Below are 20,203 nucleotides of genomic sequence, written 5' to 3'. Positions count from 1 at the left end.
TGACTGTAGAGAGGAGGGGGGATTGGTGCCAGGAATTCCTTCTTTAATGAAGGACAGCCCTGGGAGCCAATAGCAGCTAGAGTGAGGAAGGAGCTTCCGCCAAGAACAACAACAAAAGCAATGGATATTTATATACCACTTTTCAACAAAAGTTCCCAAAGCAGTTTACTTAGAGAAATAAAAATAAATAAATAAAGATAGATCCTTGTCCCCAAAGGGCTCACAGTCCAAAAAGAAACATAAGATGGACAGCAACAGCAACTGGAGGGATGCTGTGCTTAGGCTAGATAGGGCCAGTTGCTCTCCCCCGCTCCATAAAGTTGCTCGCCCCCTGCTCCCTCAACTCTGGTGCCAGCATTCGGATGTAACACTAGCACTGCAGAAATGGAGTTAACGGTGGCAAAACGAGGTGAAAATTGAAGTTGCAGATTGGAGTTAGGGGAGGGACACCGTGGGTCCATTTTGTTGCTAAACTCCGGTTGCCCAGATTCGGACTTACAGGTTCCAAAACCAGAGGTGAAGGAACCTCCTGTTTTGTATTACATGTGAATGCAGCCATTGTATATAGTAGCTAATTTACAGTAGACAGTGAGGATATTTTCATGAGTAGCTTAACCCAGGCTAGGACAGCCCAGCCTTGGTTAAGCTGCTTGTGTGGAGTGCTGAGATAGCTCCCAATCCCAGTGCTCCTGCCTCACCTAACCATATTTTGTACCCAAGGGTGTGAGCGCACCCTTATCTTTGGTGCTGGGATCATGTGTATGCTCAGAGTGTGCACAGCCCCTGCTAAAACCCCTGCTAACTGGGCAAAGAGGCACCTTTTACCGTGGGGATTCTCTTTATTTAGCAGGGGGAGAGTGACTGGTCCTATCCACCCCCAGCACAGTACTTCCAGTGACTGTTGCTGGTGTCTTATCTTATATTTATTTTTAGAATGTGAGACCTTTGGAGACAGGGATCCATCTTATTTTTTTGTTATTTATCTGTGTAAACCACCCAGAGCCAGTTTGGTATAGAAATCGAATTAATAACAACAACAATTATAGACCGATAATGTGCCTGCCAACCATGTTCAAATTATTAACTGGAATAATAGCAGATAAAGTAATGCAACACTTATTAACTAACAAACAGCTTCCAATTGAACAGAAAGGAAATTGCCTGAACACCAGAGGCACAAAATTCCAGCTGCTGATTGACAAAATGATTTTAGAAAATTGCAAGAGAAGAAAAACCAATCAAAGTGTTGCATGGATTGACTACAAGAAAGCCTTTGACTCATTGCCTCACACATGGATACTAAATTTTTTAGAAACAACTGGTGTCAGCAAAAACATTCAGATATTTATCAAAAAAGAAATGAGCATGTGGGTACACAGTTAACAATCAATGGCGAGACACTTGGACAGGTTAGCATTAGAAGAGGTATTTTCCAAGGGGATTCACTATCGCCTCTGTTGTTTGTAATCCCCATGACTCCTCTTTCACAAATACTAAACAAAACAGGCCTCGGATACCAAACATCTAAAATATCAAGTAAAATAAACCATCTGCTGTACATGGATGATCTGAAGTTGTATGGAAAGTCCCAGTCAGAAATCAAATCACTGCTAAACACTGTCCGTATATTCAGTAGAGATATAGCAATGGAATTTGGACTAGACAAGTGTGCTGCATTAATGATGAACAGAGGGAAAATAATAAAAACAGAAGGAATAGAACTGCCCAATGGAAGCAAGATCAAGAACCTGGAAGAGAAAGAACATTACAAATACTTGGGCATTCTCCAGGCTGATAACTTTGCACACACTGAAGTTAAAGAAAAATTGGAAGTGAATACATCAGGAGAGTTAGAAAAATCCTCAAGTCCAAACTCAATGGCAGGAACACCATACAAGCCATAAACCCCTGGGCTATACCTGTTATCAGATACACTGCAGGAATAATAGACTGGACCCAGGCAGAGCTAGAGATGCTAGATCGTAAGACCAGGAAAATAATGACCATCAATCATGCTCTGCACCCCCGCAGTGATGGAGATAGGCTATACCTCCCTCGCAGCTCAGGTGGAAGAGTCCATCAAACAGCTGCAAGTCAATCAAACAGTAGAGGAGGAGAAAACAGGCTTTGAAGAATATATTAAGGACAGTGAAGAAGATGAACTTAAAATGGTCAGTAACAAGAAACTATTCAACACCAATGAAACAAAGCAGGCCTACAAGAAAGAACAAGTCAAGAACAGAGCAGAAAGATGGAAAAATAAGCCCCTGCATGGTCAATATTTGCACAATGTAAGTTGGAAATCAGACATCACCAAGACCTGGCAATGGCTTAAGAATGGCAACTTGAAGAAAGAAACTGAGGGTTTAATACTGGCTGCACAAGAACAGGCACTAAGATCAAATGCAATAAGAGCAAAAGTCGAAAAATCCACCACAAACAGCAAGTGCCGCCTTTGTAAAGAAGCAGATGAAACAGTGGCCCACCTAATCAGCTGTTGTAAAAAGATCGCACAGACTGACTACAAACAAAGGCATGACAAGGTAGCAGGGATGATACACTGGAACGTCTGCAAAAAATACAAGCTACCTGTAGCCAAAGATTGGTGGGACCATAAAATTGAAAAGGTTGTAGAAAATGAAGATGCAAAAATATTATGGGACTTCCAGCTACAAACAGACAAAGATCTGCCACACAATACACCAGATATAACTGTAGTCGAGAAGAAAGAAAAACAAGTGAAAATAATTGACATATCAATACCAGGGGATAGCAGAATAGAAGAAAAATAAATAGAAAAAATCACAAAATACAAAGATCTACAAATTGAAATTGAAAGGCTGTGGCAGAAGAAGACCAAAATAATCCCAGTGGTAATTGATGCCCTAGGTGTAATTCCAAAACAACTTGAAGAGCACCTCAACACTATAGGGGCCACAGAAATCACCATCAACCAATTACAAACAGCAACTTTACTGAGAACAGCCTATATTCTGCGACGATATCTATAATAACAGCAACAATATTGATAATAAAATTCAGCCACCCCAGGTCCTTGGGAAGGACTCAATGACTGGATAAAACAAACCAGTCAATAATACCTGTCTGACTGTGTAATTAATTAATTAATTAATTAATACACCAATCTGGGTGGCAAGAGCACACAGCTAGGGGAGGATCCCTCAATGCACAGTGCTTCTGGCACAGTGGATTGAGGGATGGCGGAAAATTTCCTCCTCCAGCTCCCTGCTCTGATGCTCACCACAGCGTTGCTCATGTACCATGGCAAGTGGCAGAGCAAACTGGAGAGGGAGATCATGTGTGGGCAGACAGGCCAGAGCTTGCCTCCCTTCCCGTTCTCTCCCACCAGCGATTATTGTCATGTGTGTGACCTCAGTATGTTTTGTTCATGGTATAGACAAGACTGAATGATAAAGATACCCACAGCTTTTTATAAGTAGTTTAAAGAATGCCAAGTCTTCAGGGTTGCTACCATACCATTTACTTTAGTGAAGGCACAAGGTGATGTGCACACAAGAGCTTAAATTCTGGAAGCAAAGCTGAACATTTATTTATTTAATTATTTAACATATTTTTATACCGCCCAAAACTTAAAACTTTTAGATCGTGGAAACAGAATTCTTTTTTCAAAATTCTGAAAAAGACATGCAATTGGGCTGACGGCATTAACTGCATCATCATGGGTATGAAATAACAATTTGGCAAACAAATTAAACAAACTACAGACTGACATTTTAAATATATATATATATATATAGAGAGAGAGAGAGAGAGAGAGAGAGAGAGAGAGAATTCCACCAGATTTTCTAGTGACATTCGTTGCCCTAGAATTCTGTCTCTGAAATCAATTGACTGATGGCTCCTAGATTCAGGATGTGAATTTTCAGCACTAATGTATTTGCCAGTATTGTGAGATGCTCTTGTGTAATTTCCTCCACTGAGGTGATCACTGAAGGTAGCATTGTTCATGTATCAACAACATCAATAGCAGAATCCTCTTATTTTATGTAGTTTCTCAGCTCAAGAACTCCTCTCTCTCTTAATTATCCACTCAGTTCTTCCCCTCTCCTCTAAATGTCATTGATAGCTGAAGAGGCTTCAGTATTTAAAGAGGCAATCAATGCAGTACTCTCCATTTAAATCCGGAGCTGAGCCAAACTGTGGGAGGGACCATTTAGCAAATATTTTTCCCACTCTCAGAGCTGCAGTTGGAGGTCACCCAGGGATCCTACCTGAAATGGGTACCAATCTGAGCAGAAATTGTGATGTTCAAAGCAGGAATAAGAAAGAGCACATATGTTCAACAAGACTACTTCATACAGTGTCAAAATATCATTTCGCTTTACATTTGAACCAGCCCTGCATGTTCATGTCTCTGAGGTTTCAGAACAACTTCTTGTATAGAAAAAGAGTGTTTGATTGAGTTCTGTGCCTTCATAGTAGTTATGAAGGGGAATGCACCTTCTGTCACGAGGCTGCAGTGATGAGAAAAGATGTGCATAGTAAAATTTCCCCTTCCATTTCTTTCTATCTAGGGAACCTCAGAACCCTACAACATATTTGCCGGTGTGTGTATAAATAATAGAGGATTGATGTATGTGGAAGGATGGGAGACCCTTATGGCTGTGAGATGTCATCCCCAATCTTCTTAAATAAATTTAATAGGGATGTGCACAAAATGGCTTTTGCATTCTCTTTTGAGATCAAAACAAAATGCAAATGGCTGGAACATTTCCTCAAAACAGTGGTCAAACCAGTTGTTTTGAAAAAAATAAAATGAAGCATTTCTAGTGATTTGGCCATAGGGGAAATTTGAAACACCCCATTGTTCCCCATGGGTAGCTTCTAGAGATGCTAAAATGGGTTGGATGGTAGGGCATGATGGGTGCTACCTACTGAAAGAAATTGGTAGCAATCTGAACAAATTTTTAACCTTTCCCCAAACCCCCATAGGATCTTTTATTAAGGATCACCTGCTTGATCATTTCTTTTTGGGGTTGGGTGGTAGGAAGCACCGATCATGCCCTACCACCCATCCCACTTTAGTGTTCTTAGGAGCCACTCATGAGGGGAAATTGGATGTTTCAAGTTCCCCATTGTTCCTTATCATCGGAAGAAGCAGCACTCACAGAGTGCAATACACACAAGTTTTGTGTTGCAATTTGCAATGCATTTTGCAACCCTGCCTTGAAAAACACCACAGAAGCACAGAGTAAAAGGGAATCTCTCCCGCCTGACACAAAACACACGTTTCAACTACAGTCCCCAAATAGCCAAAATAGAATCACTGACCCAGAATCCACTGCCAGTCACAGTGCCTGTGCTGCAGTAACATCATTGGCACAAGTTGCTCTCTCATATACAATTATGACCCCTTACTTCCTAGCATTGCAGCAAACCTGTGTAGCTCTTCCTTCTACCTTGCTTCCACACAATCACTTCCTTACCCAGGTTTTCCTCTTAACCTGTTTCCACACAACCAAAATTTGGAAGCACACACAGCTCCCAAACCTGGGTAGAACACACTTTTTGATTGTGTGAATGATCTCAGAATCATAAATAAAATAAATCGCTGCTCAGGTTATGAATTGGAAAACATGGGCCCTGGTAGTTATACTGTACATTTAATACCAGGTTATCAAGATGAAGGGTGAAGTCAGTAAGCACTGACAGAAAGAAGGCAACCTCAAGATACTTGTTACACAAATTTAAAGGAATAGGAAAGAAGTACTATACAACATGTTCATCCTCAATAAAGGTTCAGTTTTCTCAGAAGTAATAACAAGGAAAGCAAAATCTTTCCAGACAGATTGCTGTCAGATCAGATAAGCTGGAAACTCCATTTTGTTCTTCACAATGCCCCTCTGGTTTGGAACAGAGAAATGATTTGAGGAAAATAAATATTAGAAAACCATGAAATCAATTTGTATAGCTTAAAAGATAGTGAGATTGAAATCCTTGTCACAGTCATGAGATGGACAGATAGGCACAAACCCCAGCCTGAAGTGCAATGCTAAACTAAGGCCCTGGCATGGATTAGTTAAGGTTTTGCCAATAAATAATGGGAGACAGCCAATTTAGAATAAAAAGATAACAAGTCATGGCATGCACAATTTGAAATGGCATCCAGATACTCCAGGTCCAGGAGAGGAACTGTTGAAAATGGTTACATTTATTACAGCTTTAAATTGCAACAAAAACTAAGTAATATGGGAAGCTCATGTTAATATGATTGCTTTGAGAATCCAGCTATATCAGCTTATGTGTTTTACTCTTTTCTTGCAACAGATAAAATATTATCTCAATTTTTCAACTCAATAAGTTTGATGTATACTGGAGAACTAGAACAAATAGTTTCTAGAGGAATGTTCAGTAAATATTGTGTGCCTTCTTGTGCATCTCCATAGGGAGATGTGTAAGTAGGTTGGCAGACTAAATTTAGCATGATGTTGTAATAATTTTCTTCTTTCTTTGTACAGAGCCTTAAGCAGAAACCATAATGAAAAAGAAGGTTTGAAGTGAATGATATTGAAAATTGCTCCCAAGCCTGAGTGAACCAAAGTCCTGAAGCAAATCACCTTCTACCACCTAGAAACAAGAAGTGCTTAATGTCTCATTCCATTGTACATTATTACACAGAGCCCTCTGCAGTGGCAATGCCTTCATCATTTGGCATGTCACAGCATTGTTTGTAAGCTGCTTTAAGGCACATTTTAAAGGCACAAAAGCACCCATCTTTTTGGAGGAAATTGATTTACAGAAAAGCAAAACAGCAACACAATAACAGTAGCACAAAGGATGGAGGAGAGTAATTATTATCCTGTGATCCTGTGAGTGACAATGACTCAGATTAGCATGCTGATGAATGACAAAGGCTTGATAGCTCCAAACTCATTTGTGTCTTCACTTTGTTTATTGGATTCCTAGCAGTTCAGGGGCTGTTCAGCTCAAATCAATTTGTTTCAAAATGAAGTTTAATTATTTGCTTCAAATCAATGCAACTTTTAAACTGATCTAACAACTTTCCAGTGGGCATTAGGTTAAAAAAAACACAACCACAAAAAACAAAAACAAAAAACCTTTTTCAGAGGCTAATAAATCTTCCAAAGCTTAGAAACTAGTGCACAAATGGAAAAACGAAGAAATATGTATAAAATGTCACTGATTATTTTCACTCTACATGAGGCAGAATTATACAAACAGCTGTGAAAGGAATATATGCCCAATAGAATCAAATACATTGGCTATCTAAGGCCAATGGACTAATAATGAAGGACCAATTACCCAGAACACTCTGGTGTGATAAAACATGATTATTATTTTTTAAAGCACTTTTTACAGTTAAATATGAGAACGAGATGTTTGTAGCCACAGAATATGACCTTTGTCCAACATTGGGCTAAGTACCATAGATCCAGCTAGTCAAAGGTCTTCCATAAGCCTGTGGCCGATACCAGATGCTCAAAAGAATCTGTAAACCACAACAATGAATCATGCCATTTTCCTCTTCCAGGCCCCAGATGGTGATCAGATTGTTCTCTGAACAGAAGGATTGAAAACTGTAACCATTTTATCCTAATATACCAAAAATCTATTCTTCAGCCATTTGAACTGACCAATGATTTCAGTAAAACTAGGGGCATCATTCCTAGTTTAAAAGGGTATATGGTAGAGAGAGATTTCAGAAAAGGAGGGATTGATTCAAGGGCTGCTCTTGGATGTATTCCATATCATATAAGGAACAGCAATGAATTAGAAGAGCATTTCCTGTCATTAACTTTTATATCTCATTCTAAACAGAGATTAGCTGGTGCTTCTGAGGAATAATATAGGGTGGAGTGAAACTTTGGTGGGAGGGCGTGCCCTCCATGCGCTCCTTAAATGGAAACCATTGGTGAAAGCAAGACCATATTACAAACAACTAACTACTGACCTTTTGTTTAGTGTCCTCCTCAACTTGCTCAGGAAGTTTGAGATAGCGTTGTTGCTTGAGGAACTTATTTCTGAAGGAACATAGGCACTGGATTTTTCTTCACTTAGATGCACAGTCCTGTTTCTTAATGCTCCTTACTGAAAATATATTCAGCAAAACAACATGGAATTTTAAGAACTATGATTTTTCCTCTCAGCTTCTTTACACTACTAACAGAACAATCCTGTGCATATTTACTCAGACGTAAGTCCCATTGTGCTCAATGTACCCTATTCTCTAGTAAGTAGCTAATATCCTGACTAACAAAGCATTGGTGCAACAGGAGAAGCACTGGTGTTTCTGAAAACTTCAACTAATTAAGACCCAGTGCTGGGGCAAATTTCAAGGCCTCCTCCTTTCCCAGGAAGTGCTCCGTGACATCCCAAAATAGCCCTGGAACATAATTGCAGGTGACACAGAAGACTTCTGGGGGAAGGGGAGGTCATTGAAATCTCCCCCACCACAACAAACAGCATTGCTTATCTTACATTAGTCATCATGACATTAGTTGGGATGTTGGTCCCTGGCTGACACAATGCAAAGCTCCATAAACCTTGTAATAGAGTGTTTGCACCTTGTACAGTTGCACAAGTGTGGAAATTGTACAAATGTAGTTGTTCAACGGAGGGGCATTATTGCACAATTGTATTTACATAATTTTCGCACTTGTGTGAAGAGTGCATTTGTACAACTGCTCTGTTACAAGGAGGAACATTGTGCAGTATGTTAGGATGGAGCATTGTGCAGTATGCCAGCCTATGTGTTTAGGATTACAGTATAAGCAAAATTAGATAACATGTTGGTATGGATTTCTGGAAACTCTGGAGAGTTTCTATAAGAAACTAAAATATAACACCTAGGAATTGTACCATACTGGATAATTGTTTGGGGGAAAGAGTCAAGTATTAGAAAAATCATAATGACTATAATCATTTCATACTTCTCTTATAAATTCAAAAGTAATATATAAAATTCCACAACAGGCACTTTATTATAATACATCTGAACTTAAACTGAATGAGAAACGAGAGTACAGAGTATTATTCATCAACTGAGTTCTGAAAGATATAGGACTGAACTAAGAATGACACAGGATAGAAGTGGTATTAAGTATTCTTATTCTTTAGCCTTGTGAGAATGCCATATGTTAACTACACCTTTGTGACACTGCCATGTGTCAAACACACACACACACACACACACACACACACGGGTACTCAGTTCACTGGGGGAAATAATAGGAGGAATCCGAATCTCAAATTGATTCAAATCAAATTCGATTTGGACCCAAATCTAGCCAATGGACCACAGGTGTAATTTGTTCTGTCTCCTAATTGCCTGAACCAGCTAGATTTGGGTACAAATTTATTTGTACCCTGATCGATTCATGCATCCCTAATAAGAGAGCATCTCCTACCCAATCTTTCTTGCATTATGTGAGACTTTCAGGCTCACTGGACAAATAAATCCTAATATTTGAATATTATATATCATGCTTTTTCAGAGTTTACTGGGCCTTCTGGGGCCCATTACGATGAGGTATTGAGGCATTGTTTGGCATTAGACCACTCCCTCCAGTGGGAGTGCCACCAACCACAGCTTTGGTTGCAGATCATGACCCCCAATCGCCAGGTGTTAGGGGAGTACTCAGACACTGGCCATCCGGTGGTGAAGTCCACAGCTGCTCCAACTAGGGGTCTGATGGTAATTCAGGTGGTAATTTTTGGCAGTTGTGTTGGTTATTTGGGGCTACAGTTGTATGCTCCCATCGTCTTTCTCATCATGCCTGTTCAATATGTGGTGGATCCCATTGATTCAGTGCCTTTCCACAAGGTAGGGGTACTCAGTAGGGATGTGCATGGAACCGGTTCGGAGGTCTTTTACAGACCTCCAAACTAATTCAAAGGTGGGGGGATATATTTAAGGACTGGGGGGTGGCCAGAAGTTCCTGGTGCATGTACGCATGTTGTGACATACACATGCACATCTCGCTCACTCTTGCGCACAGCATAATATGTGTACTTGCACCGGGCACTTCAAGCCACTTCTCGTCCACGAAGCACCAGGGTGGCAAGGAGGTATGCTGCCTCCTTACAGGACTGATTCTCCATACAGGCCGGTGGGGGAAACATGGTGGTGGTGGAATAGCACCCTCCCCAATCCTTAAAGCTATCTTCCCCTCACCTTCGAACTGACAGTTGCCAGTTCTATGCACTTCCCTCGTACTCGGCCAGGCACTAGGTATATGACAGGATTGAGGAGGGAGGACCCCCATTCAAAAGGGACCTAGTCCTATAAAGCTGGGGCCCTTGTGGAAATTACTTCAGCATTATCCTGTTAAGCAGGATATAGTATATTTATGGAATGGATTTTGGTTGGATTTCCAGATACCTTATCAGGGTCCAAGGATGGCTGTCCGGCAAGGCTGGCTATCCCTACCGCCGAGGATGGAGTGGTGAGGGGGCCCAAGGTGACATGGATGGGTGGCAGCCGGGGAGAAGTGGAGGAAAGACTGAAAATGGACAGGGACTTGGCTCCAGTGGAGGAGGAGCAGAGCCCTGAAAAGGCCAGACAGGAGGCGTGTGAGGATAACATCAGCAGCACGCTGACCAAAGGGAGGGGTCAGAGAAGGAGGAGGGAGGAGGAGGAGAGACATTGGCAGTAGCTGTAGAGGGTAGACAATTACAGGGAATAAAGAGAGGCGTTGGCCCCATAATTGGGGACAGGCGATGCATAGCCTGTGAGGAGGCATATAAGGAGCTGGCAGCAGATGAGAGGCTAACTGGTGGCAAGTTATAGGGCCCCTGGAGAAGGGCAGGCACAAGGAGTAAGCACTACCAAGATGAGGGATCATACAGGGCAAGAGACCACAAACAAAAAACAAAAATCCCCTGTGTCAGACAAAGAAGTATATGTCTGAGAAATACTGACTGAATCTGTGTAACTATGAGATTCAAACAGGTACACATACAACCCAATGATAAGAAAATGGTTACCCCTGAAAATGCCATGTACCATATAGTATGAACAAAGATATTTAATACATTAATCAAAAATAAAATTTAAAAAATGGTTACAACACTGTAAAAGATAACTGGTGGCAAGTTATAGGGGCTCCCGGAGAGGGGCAGGCACAAAGAGTAAGCAGCCTGGGACGGACGGGGCACAGGGTGATGCTCAACTCCCTCCTTGTCCCTGATAAGCCTAGCCAGGCTTTGTAAAGGGGACAGGGATATGTAGCTGGACAGTGGCTTTCTGGGCAGAAAACTTAAGATCAGTAAAGGGGAAGGAGCACATCGTGTGGGAGAAGATTTTGAAGGGCATTCACAAAGGGAGGGTGGTGGGTCCTTTCCCCAAGCTGCCAGTACCCATATTGAGGGTTTCCCCCTTAGTTCTGGAGGAAACTGATAATCTAGACCCATTTCAAACTGGCTTTAGAGCAGGCTATGGGGTTGAGTCAGCCTTGCTCGGCCTGATGGATGACCTATACCAGGGAATCAACAGAGGGAGTGTGACTCTGTTGGTTCTCTTGGATCTCTTGGCGACGTTCAATACCATTGACCATGGTATCCTTCTGGGTCGCTTGGGGGAGTTGGGGATAGGAGGCACTGCTTTGTAGTGGTTCCGCTCCTATCTCTTGGGCAGATCCCAAATGGTGGAGCTTGGTGACAGTTGCTCTTCTAAATGAGAGCTGTTATATGGAGTTCCTCAGGGCTCCATTCTGTCACCATTGCTTTTCAATATCTACATAAAACTGCTGGGTGAGGTCATCAGGAGATTTGGTGCTCGGTGTAATCAGTATGCTGATAACACCCAAATCTACTTCTCTCTTTCATTTTTCATCATTCCTTAAATGCTTGACTACAGGCAGCAATGGGCTGGATAAAGGATAACAAATTGAAGCTGAATCCAAGCAAGTCGGAGGTGCTCATTGCAGGGGCTCAGAATCTGAGGGATGAGTTAGATCTCCCTGTGCTGGATGGGATCACACTCCCTCGAAAGGAGCAGGTATGCCGCTTGGGGGTACTCCTGGATCCAGACCTCACCCTGGTATCTCAGGTGGAGGTTGTGGCCAGGAGTGCTTTTTATCAGCTTAGGCTGATTCAATAGCTGTGTCCATTTCTTGAGGAGGATGACCTCAGAACAGTGGTGTACCAGCTGGTAACCTCCAGGCTTGACTACTGTAATGCACTCTACGTGGGTCTGCCTTTGTACATAGTTCAGAAACTTCAAGTAGTTCAAAATGCTGCAGCCAGGCTGGTCTCCGGGGCAACTCGGAGAGACCACATTATGCCTGTTTTGAAACAGCTGCACTGGCTGACGATGTTTCTGGGCAAAATAAAAAGTACTGGTTATTACCTTTAAAGTCCTGAATGACTTAGGTCCAGGTTACCTTAGAGAGCGCCTTCTTTGGTCTGATCCCCACTGCACGTTAAGATCATCTCAGGAGGTCTGGCTCCAGTTGCCACTGGCTCATCTGGTGGCAACTCAAAGGTGGGCCTTCTCTGTAACTGCTCCTAGACTGTAGAATGCACTCCCTGCAGAAATTCGTAATTTGAATTCTTTGTTGGCATTTAGGAGAACCCTAAAGACCGACCTGTTTGGCCTGGCCTTCCATGGTTTTTAAATTGTTTTAAAGGGTTCTTAATATAGCAGGTTTTTAATACGGTTTTGAATTGTTTTATTTTTAGCTGCTTTATTGTATTTTAAAATCTTTGTTTTCGATCATTAATTGATTTTAACTGTGTTGTGGTATTTGTGAACCGCCCTGAGCTATTTTGTAAGGGTTGTCTAGAAATCAATCAAACAAACAAATAAATCACTAACATAAACTTGACCCATTTTTTTTTAACTTTAACTCTCTGTCAGTCATTTCCAAGGCCAAAGCTTTTGCACAAATTTATTCTGAAATGAGCTGCTCTCTCTAAACCTGCTGGTTCCCCACACAAACCCAAAGGTTAGTCAGGGGTGTTTGCCAATTCCCTGGGAGCAGTACCATTAGCAACTCCTAGAGTGCCTGTCTGATGGGGTATCCCATCAATGCACCGGGCTGATGGTGCAGTGCACTGTGGGATCTCTGAGGCCGGGGTGCATCATCCCGGCCTTCAGAGATCTGTGCTGCATGGCACAGCATGGATCATCTGGAAGCATGGTCTGTGCTCCTAACAACCTTTTAGTGATCGTCTGGGGGGAAGGTGAGTTGGAGCAGCCTTCCCCACCACCCACCTCCCCACTCCCCACCTGCCCATAAATGTGAATGGCCTCAATAATTGTTATAAAGGTAGGATAGAAACATTTAAATAATTAAATAAAATATCAACAAAGGATAGTTCCATGTGAATATATCAATAAATATAATAAAATATCAGTGGGCTCCTCGTAACTCAGCCAGGGTGTTGCCAAGCAGAACATGCAGGGTGAGGGGGGAACAATTTGTGTTTATTGACCCTGCCTCTGTAAGTACTCTTTGCCTACAGGAATAGGTCCCTGAGGGTTTCACAACCCTCAGGGACATATTTTTGGAAGGCAAAAGCACTTATGGGGCAAGAAAAGCAAGGAAAATTGTTTTCCCCTTACCCCACATATGCAGTCTGCTGCTTGGCAACACCCTGGCTGAGTTAAGATCAGGCTTTCTGCTGCATCTCCCAGTGAGTGCTCTGGATGTCAGCCGATGAATTTCAATCAATGCCAAGCATCTTTTTCAACACCCTTTTTAAAAACCAATGGAACTTAAAAGTTCCATTTTCACATAAATTTCAATAGACCATTATTAGTTCCAACTAAGTCCAGCCTTCTAAATCATACACATATGTTCACACAGATTAACTCAGGTAGCTTTTCAAACTTCCTTTTGCCATTAATCATTATGATCAAGCCTGTTGCTGAGGTGCCCTGTTACAGATAAAATGGTTTTTGTCTTCTAGTACTAATGAACTGCAGCCTTGATCTGAAATGACAGTACTCCACTAACACAGAAGGTTTAGGATTGCTTGCCATCTGTTCATCCATGTGCAACTTCAAAGCAACCACCACCAACTAAGCCTAATTAGCAGTTTTGTGATCTCAGCTCTCCTCATCCATGAGGGGTTAAGATAATTTGGTGACATGCAGCTTCTTTTAAGGCCCATTTTGCAACCATTTAGACCTCTCTCTGTGTGTGTGTGTGTGTGTGTGTGTGTTTGTGTGTGTGTGTGTGTGTGTGTGATATAGGGATGACGGGATCTGACATATATTTCTTAGGCCCACATCCTACAACTCTTCCCATGATCTAAGGTAAATATGCAGAATATTTTCTATTTATTTAACACATTTTTATACTGCCCAAAATGCAAGTTCTCTGGGCGGTTTACAAGACAATAAGAACAACCAATAAAAAGATTAACACATTTCAACAATTAAAATTTAAAATGTTAAAACTATTAAAACACAATTAAAACAATTAAAACAATATCTAATTAAAAGCCTGGGTGAACAAATGTGTCTTGGCTGCCTTTTAAAAAATTGTAAGAGATGGGGGGCTCTTATTTCAGCAAGAGGTGTGTTCCAAAGCCTTGAGGCAGCAATGGAGAAGGCCTGTTCCTGAGTAGCCATCAGACAAGCCGGTGGCAACTACAGACAAACCTCTCCAGATGATCTCCATGGGCGGTGTGGTTCATAGCAAAGAAGACGTTCTCTTAAGTACCCAGGGCCCAAGCTGTTTAGGGCTTTATAGGTTATAATCAAAACCTTGTACTTTGCCCCGAAACCTATCAGCAATCGGTATAGTCAAGAATATGGCCACAGATCTTGACTATACAAAGTGATTCAAGCCAACAAGAGGTTCTGAACCTGAGACATAAGGAATATCAAGCAGAGATTCAGCTTGTGTACTACCATCCAACTCTAGCCAAATGAGGAACTAAGGCAAAACAAGCAGTTTAGCAAATAAACTTTTTAAACATAACACAAAACAGAGAAGATCAGGTGATATTCCTCTGGATACTCCCTCATCCATATAAAAGCTACTAATTGTCCAGACATTCCTGAATGATCTCAGCAACAAACAACTCAGCTCTTGCTTTGTGCTATGAACTGACTTTTTCTTCATTATCTAGAGGTGTACACTGACAAAAAGTGGTTTCCTGCTCTACCACTACATCACTGAATTTTTGCTGTATTGATCTTTTCTGTGGCTGTATGGTTCTGCAAGGTGTCAAGCTCATGACATCACAAAAATCACCTATTTTCACTTTGTAATTGGTCCATTTTCACTCCTGTTGGGCTCAATGATGGAACCACCTCATTTTTTTCTCCCCTTAATTCCACTGCTATCCAAGCAATCTGCATGAAATTTGCAGGCACTGAAGGACCTATCAAAATATCACTATGGGGGCCCTTTTATAGAATACTTGAAAGGGCAGACTAACTAGGAGCTTGCCCTTGATTTCTATGCAGGAGCCAGCTCTAATCCTCCTCTCCATAACTTTATGGTTTTCCAACTTTCCTAACAAAAAATGAGCCCCACAACATGTAAAAGGAAATTAGAAGTGATAGTTTTTGTGGGGGAGGGGAGTGTTTCACTTTTTTGAGGGGGGAATAAAATGCTCAAAGAAATGCAGCACAAACAGTAAAGAGCCCAAGTCCCCAGTGTGCTGGAAAAGATAGACAAATATGGGGAGGGCTGGTGGCAGGGGCGTAACTACCATTAGGCAAGGGGAGGCAGTCGTCTTGGGGCCCCACTCCTCAAGGGCCCCCCCAGAGGCACATCACATGACTCCCCACCCACCCATGTTGCACCCCCTATGAATTATGTTGAGTATCTTGGAGATCGGCAGGAGCAGAGAGTAAAAAAACTAGATTCAATGTGAACTAGATATTCACCGTATTCATAATGGGGATGTGAGTGTGAGCGCACTATATATTGTGAAGTGTGTTTGTGTGTGTATATCAGCGAGAGGCCAATTTTAAAATCTTGTGTCTGGGCCCTCTCCAACCTTGCTACGCCCCTGGCTGGTGGATCAGTGGAAAGCAGAATAATGAACTGCTTCAGATAAAGCCAAGCTAAAACTTCAACTCTGCTAATTGCATACTCAACTGGTCAGGAAAAATATAAGAATTTTCAGGTGTCTGGAATGGGAAAGCAAATACAAGCCTGCCCAAAAGCCATTCTAAATGTGATATCACAGACTCAGAATAACAGGAATCTATAAGGAATAAGGTGTGTGTGGGGGGGGGGGTTGAAATAGGTACAACATAAAAACAAAATAAAAACAAAAGCTCAAATCCCAGCAGATTCAGATAAATAATGCTGAGATTAATTGGTCATAAATAATAAAAGGGAAAGGGAAATGGCCGGTGCAGGTGCTGCAGTGGAGGTGGTGAGAGACATATTTCAGTGTAAATTAATAGGTGCTTACCTTCACTACTGCTGCACCTGAACACTGCTTCGAGCAGCAGCGTGCCACCACCCAGAACCCCCTGCAGAGGGGGAATCATCTCTGCCATTCAGTTGGCCTCTGTTGAGCCAATCCCCCGCCTACAAACAGATGAGTGGCGGAGGTGATCCCCTGCCACAGGGGCTGCTGGGCAGTGGGCTGTTGCACAAAGCAGTGTTCAGGTGAGGCAGTAGCAGAGCTAAGCACCTAATAATTTACACTTATAGGTGCCTCTTGCTGCCACACCCAGTGGCACCCACTGCTAGCAAGGGTTGACAGGCTTACCTCACTAACCTTCAAGCCAAGCAAAATATAAAAACAAATGGGAAAAAAAGCCCTGTTAACCAGTGAGTTCTTTACATGCATTCGTTTTCTGAGTATGTGCTCCATAACTTGTGAAAGCACTATCACCCATCATAAATGACTGGTGTCCATTCATTCATTCATGCAGCATTTTTTAACTAAGAGAAATTTATTATTACTTTTTTTTTAGCATTTGACATAGTATGTACTTGGTGCTGCCATGATGCGATCCTCATGTGATGTTTAAGAGAAGAAGATTTAAGCTAGACATCAGGTGAATTTCCTAACTGTATCTTGCACATCTGTTAGCTCTCTTGTGCTAGAGGTTTTTGAACAGAGGCTGGATGGCCACAACGCCAGGGAGGCTACAGCAGATTCCTGAACTGAGCAGCAACTAGAAGACATCTATCATTCCATTCAACTCCAGTATCATATTATTCTCATGCAGCAGTCTCTGTAAAAGTCAGGATCCATCTCATGGCCTCCAGGTTGATTCTACATGGACCAAAGTATTTTCAGTTTGTAGCATTTGAACTACATAGCAGAGAAAATATCCTCTTTGAGCAAGGTAAGGTTTGTTGTTTTTTTTAAACTTTCGACTTTGCTGCATGAATTAGAAAAAGTAGTTTTCTGCCTAGATGAGTGTTATATAAGAATAAAATAGGTCTGATCCAATGACCCAGATCAGGTCATTTGCCTGTGTAGATTCAGACAGAGATAATACCTCACATTAATGGTTCTGAAAACAAGTGTTGTCTATACCTTGAGCGCCCACTCATTGTCATGCCTCAGAGGTGATCAGTAACCATGACAACAAGCACAGCATAATAAGTTGACAGTGTTTGCTTGAAAGACCATCATTCTGGTAGATGATGATCTTAATGAGAAAAGGTTTTAGTGTCTCCATAGTACAGCTCATCTCACCCAAAGGAGTATTCCCTGTGAAGATGACCCGATATGGAAATTTGGTTCTTATGACAGACATACATTTCCAGAAAACCTGAACAATGGAAGTGACTCATCCTCAGAGATCTTTCCAAAGTGTTACTGTTGCATCTACTCTTGAAGTAGAGTGTCTACCTAATAAACTGACTCACTCAAAAAATATCCATGTAAGGTAATCCCTTTCCCTCACAATAAAGATGATAAACAAGTCTCCTTCTATTCAATTACCGCCCAAGCCCATCTCTATCTGTATCTTTACCTCTGAACTGTCAGGGGAGTAGACCAGCTTTGCGAATACTTTAACTAGGCTTACCAAACTGGATTTCCAGTCAACTGTTGTAATAAGGTCTCATCTTTCCCTCTACCTCCTTTTTCTCTATAGAGAATGGTGCATTTCTTTACTCTTACCTGCAAAGATCCTGACAGAATCTCTTTTTGGCTCCTGGTTTTGCATGATAATGGGTAGTCTGCCATACATCCATGGAAATAACTCATAAAGCTACCTTTCCACACTGAATTGTACCTTCTGTCCTGTCTCATACTTTAGGGCTCCCCCCCCCCACCGCCCCACCCAGCAACACTGTCCTGGATTGCTCACTATCCTCTGAAACTGAACATGAAAGGAACATGGTATTTGGTTTTCCCAGCTCCTTCTTCCTCTCTTCAATTTTTCTCTCCTGGTTATGTCTTCTAAAATCAGATGGGGGGGTACTTTAATGGGTGGGTATATCATCATCATCATCATCATCATCATCTCTCTCTCTCTCTCCTATATTATACACAGTAGTTTACTGTATTTTAGTTCAGGTGAAGTTATGCAAGTTAAATGATTACTTATATTTGCCTGGTTTTCATTGTTTCTATAGCCTAGTTTTATATATGTTTGTAGCCTCAATTGTTTCTTTATTAATTTCATTATGAAAATGGTCTGTCTGTCTATTTATCTCTCTATCAGATTTATATACCACCTGATATGTGTACCTCTAGGCAGTTTTAAACACCGTTTAAAACACAACAAATATAAAATAGATTAAAACACAATTAAAACAATTTCACAGAATAAAAAGTTTTTTAAAATTCATGGGATAAAAACAAAGAATTTAAAATAAATATAAGTTAAAAGCCTGAGAAAACAGATGTGTCTTGAGGGTCTTCGTAAAAGCAATCAAAGATGGGAATGCTCTTAGCATTAGGGAGAGGCTATTCCCACAATCCACAAAAAGTGGGCTAAGGTAGCTAAGCTCGCTTCCCGTCGAACGTGGGAACCACAGGGCACATGGGCGAGTCCGGTGCTCCTAAGGCAGCTAGCCTGCCGAAAACACCCTCCCTTTAAATGAGGTTAATGACACGAGCACTCTGTTAACCTCATTTCTTTGCTCATGTGTCACTGCAGTGCATGGCGACACATGAGTAGACCCCCGGCCAGGAGGCTGTAGCCAGCCTCCCAGGCTCGGGGGTCTCTCCAGGATGCCCTGTTTATCTTATGTGTTCATTATAATAAAAAGTACTTTTATTGATGTTCATTAGATATCATTATTCAGCCTCTGGTGAAGAGCTTTGGGCTCAGATGTATTGGGACTAAGATATATACCAGTGAGCAATACAGGCCAGAAAACTAGCACCAACTCAGAAAAAGAAATGTAGGTGTTTCTTCTACACCTTCACCACCTCCCAGACACACAAACATCTTTACCCTGAGTGGTTCTGTCTCTCTCGTTTTAGGCTCCTGTTGATTAAGGCCTGACTCATGAAAGTAAGTTGTCAGGTGGTAACTTATGGCAAGTGATGTCTCCTTAGAAAAAAGGGTTTGTGCTTAAAGCCCATAAGCAGGGATGTACAAAACCTTCCCAGTTATTTCTGCTTTGCCAAATAGTGACACCACTTGTTTACAACATTGACAATTAAGTTGTTTCAAGGTTTTATTTAACACAACTGAAAAGTTGTGGATTATATGAATGCAGAAGGTACAAAGGGACCCTTAACCATGACCAGAAACCAGTGCAATTGTGAGAACCAATATGGCTTCAATGCAAGATTAATATTCCCATAGCCTGTTATGTTTGTTTGTTTAAAAATGGACGGCCAGAAAATAAGTGGTCATTCATTTGGGAAGTTTCATATTCTATTTCTTAATAAAATCCTTAACTAAATCCAAACTCTCCCTTTTGAGGGACAAAGGCAGAAATACCTACTGTGTTGCACTCTATCAGAGTATCATTGGTCAGCTTAGTATAAATTGACAAATTGGTTGACATTTCAGAACAAATAGATTTTCAGCACTGAAGTTACTATCTGGTAATTAAGACATTCAATATGTTCTTCTCTAGAGCTTACAGAGGAACAATTCAATACTACTACACAACTCTCTTCAGTTATGGTAGGAACTTTATAAAGCAGGTTACCTGAATTAGTTATATTGCTACTTTATTATTATGGCGTGACATCTATTGCTGTCATTAAAAAGCACTTGTTGCTATAAATCGCAAAGTGTTGCAAAATGAAGCAATGGTCTGTTTCCAGCTTAATAACCAGATTGGCTCAAAGAAAT

General features: G+C 41.4%; 1 protein-coding gene and 1 long non-coding RNA gene across 6 annotated transcripts in view; one reads left to right on the top strand and one right to left on the bottom strand.

Annotated features, from left to right (window-relative positions):
* The window catches only part of LRRC4C (leucine rich repeat containing 4C), a 1,145,515-nt gene that overhangs the window by 875,008 nt on the left and 250,304 nt on the right, over window positions 1-20,203 (bottom strand). For 3 of the 5 annotated variants that reach the window (XR_008308694.1, XM_053256515.1, XM_053256493.1), the window contains exon 3: window positions 7,955-8,091. The exons of the other annotated variants lie outside the window; for them this stretch is intronic. The gene's annotated coding sequence lies outside the window, so the exon portion shown is untranslated. The remainder of the gene's footprint in view (window positions 1-7,954; window positions 8,092-20,203) is intronic. 5 annotated transcript variants of the gene reach the window in all.
* Window positions 1-20,203, top strand: part of LOC128327597 (uncharacterized) — a 199,389-nt gene that overhangs the window by 55,142 nt on the left and 124,044 nt on the right. The window lies entirely within an intron of this gene.

This window comes from Hemicordylus capensis, chromosome 1, assembly GCF_027244095.1.
Source record: "Hemicordylus capensis ecotype Gifberg chromosome 1, rHemCap1.1.pri, whole genome shotgun sequence".
Taxonomy (NCBI): domain Eukaryota; kingdom Metazoa; phylum Chordata; class Lepidosauria; order Squamata; family Cordylidae; genus Hemicordylus; species Hemicordylus capensis.
This window is presented reverse-complemented; position numbering and strand designations above follow the sequence as displayed.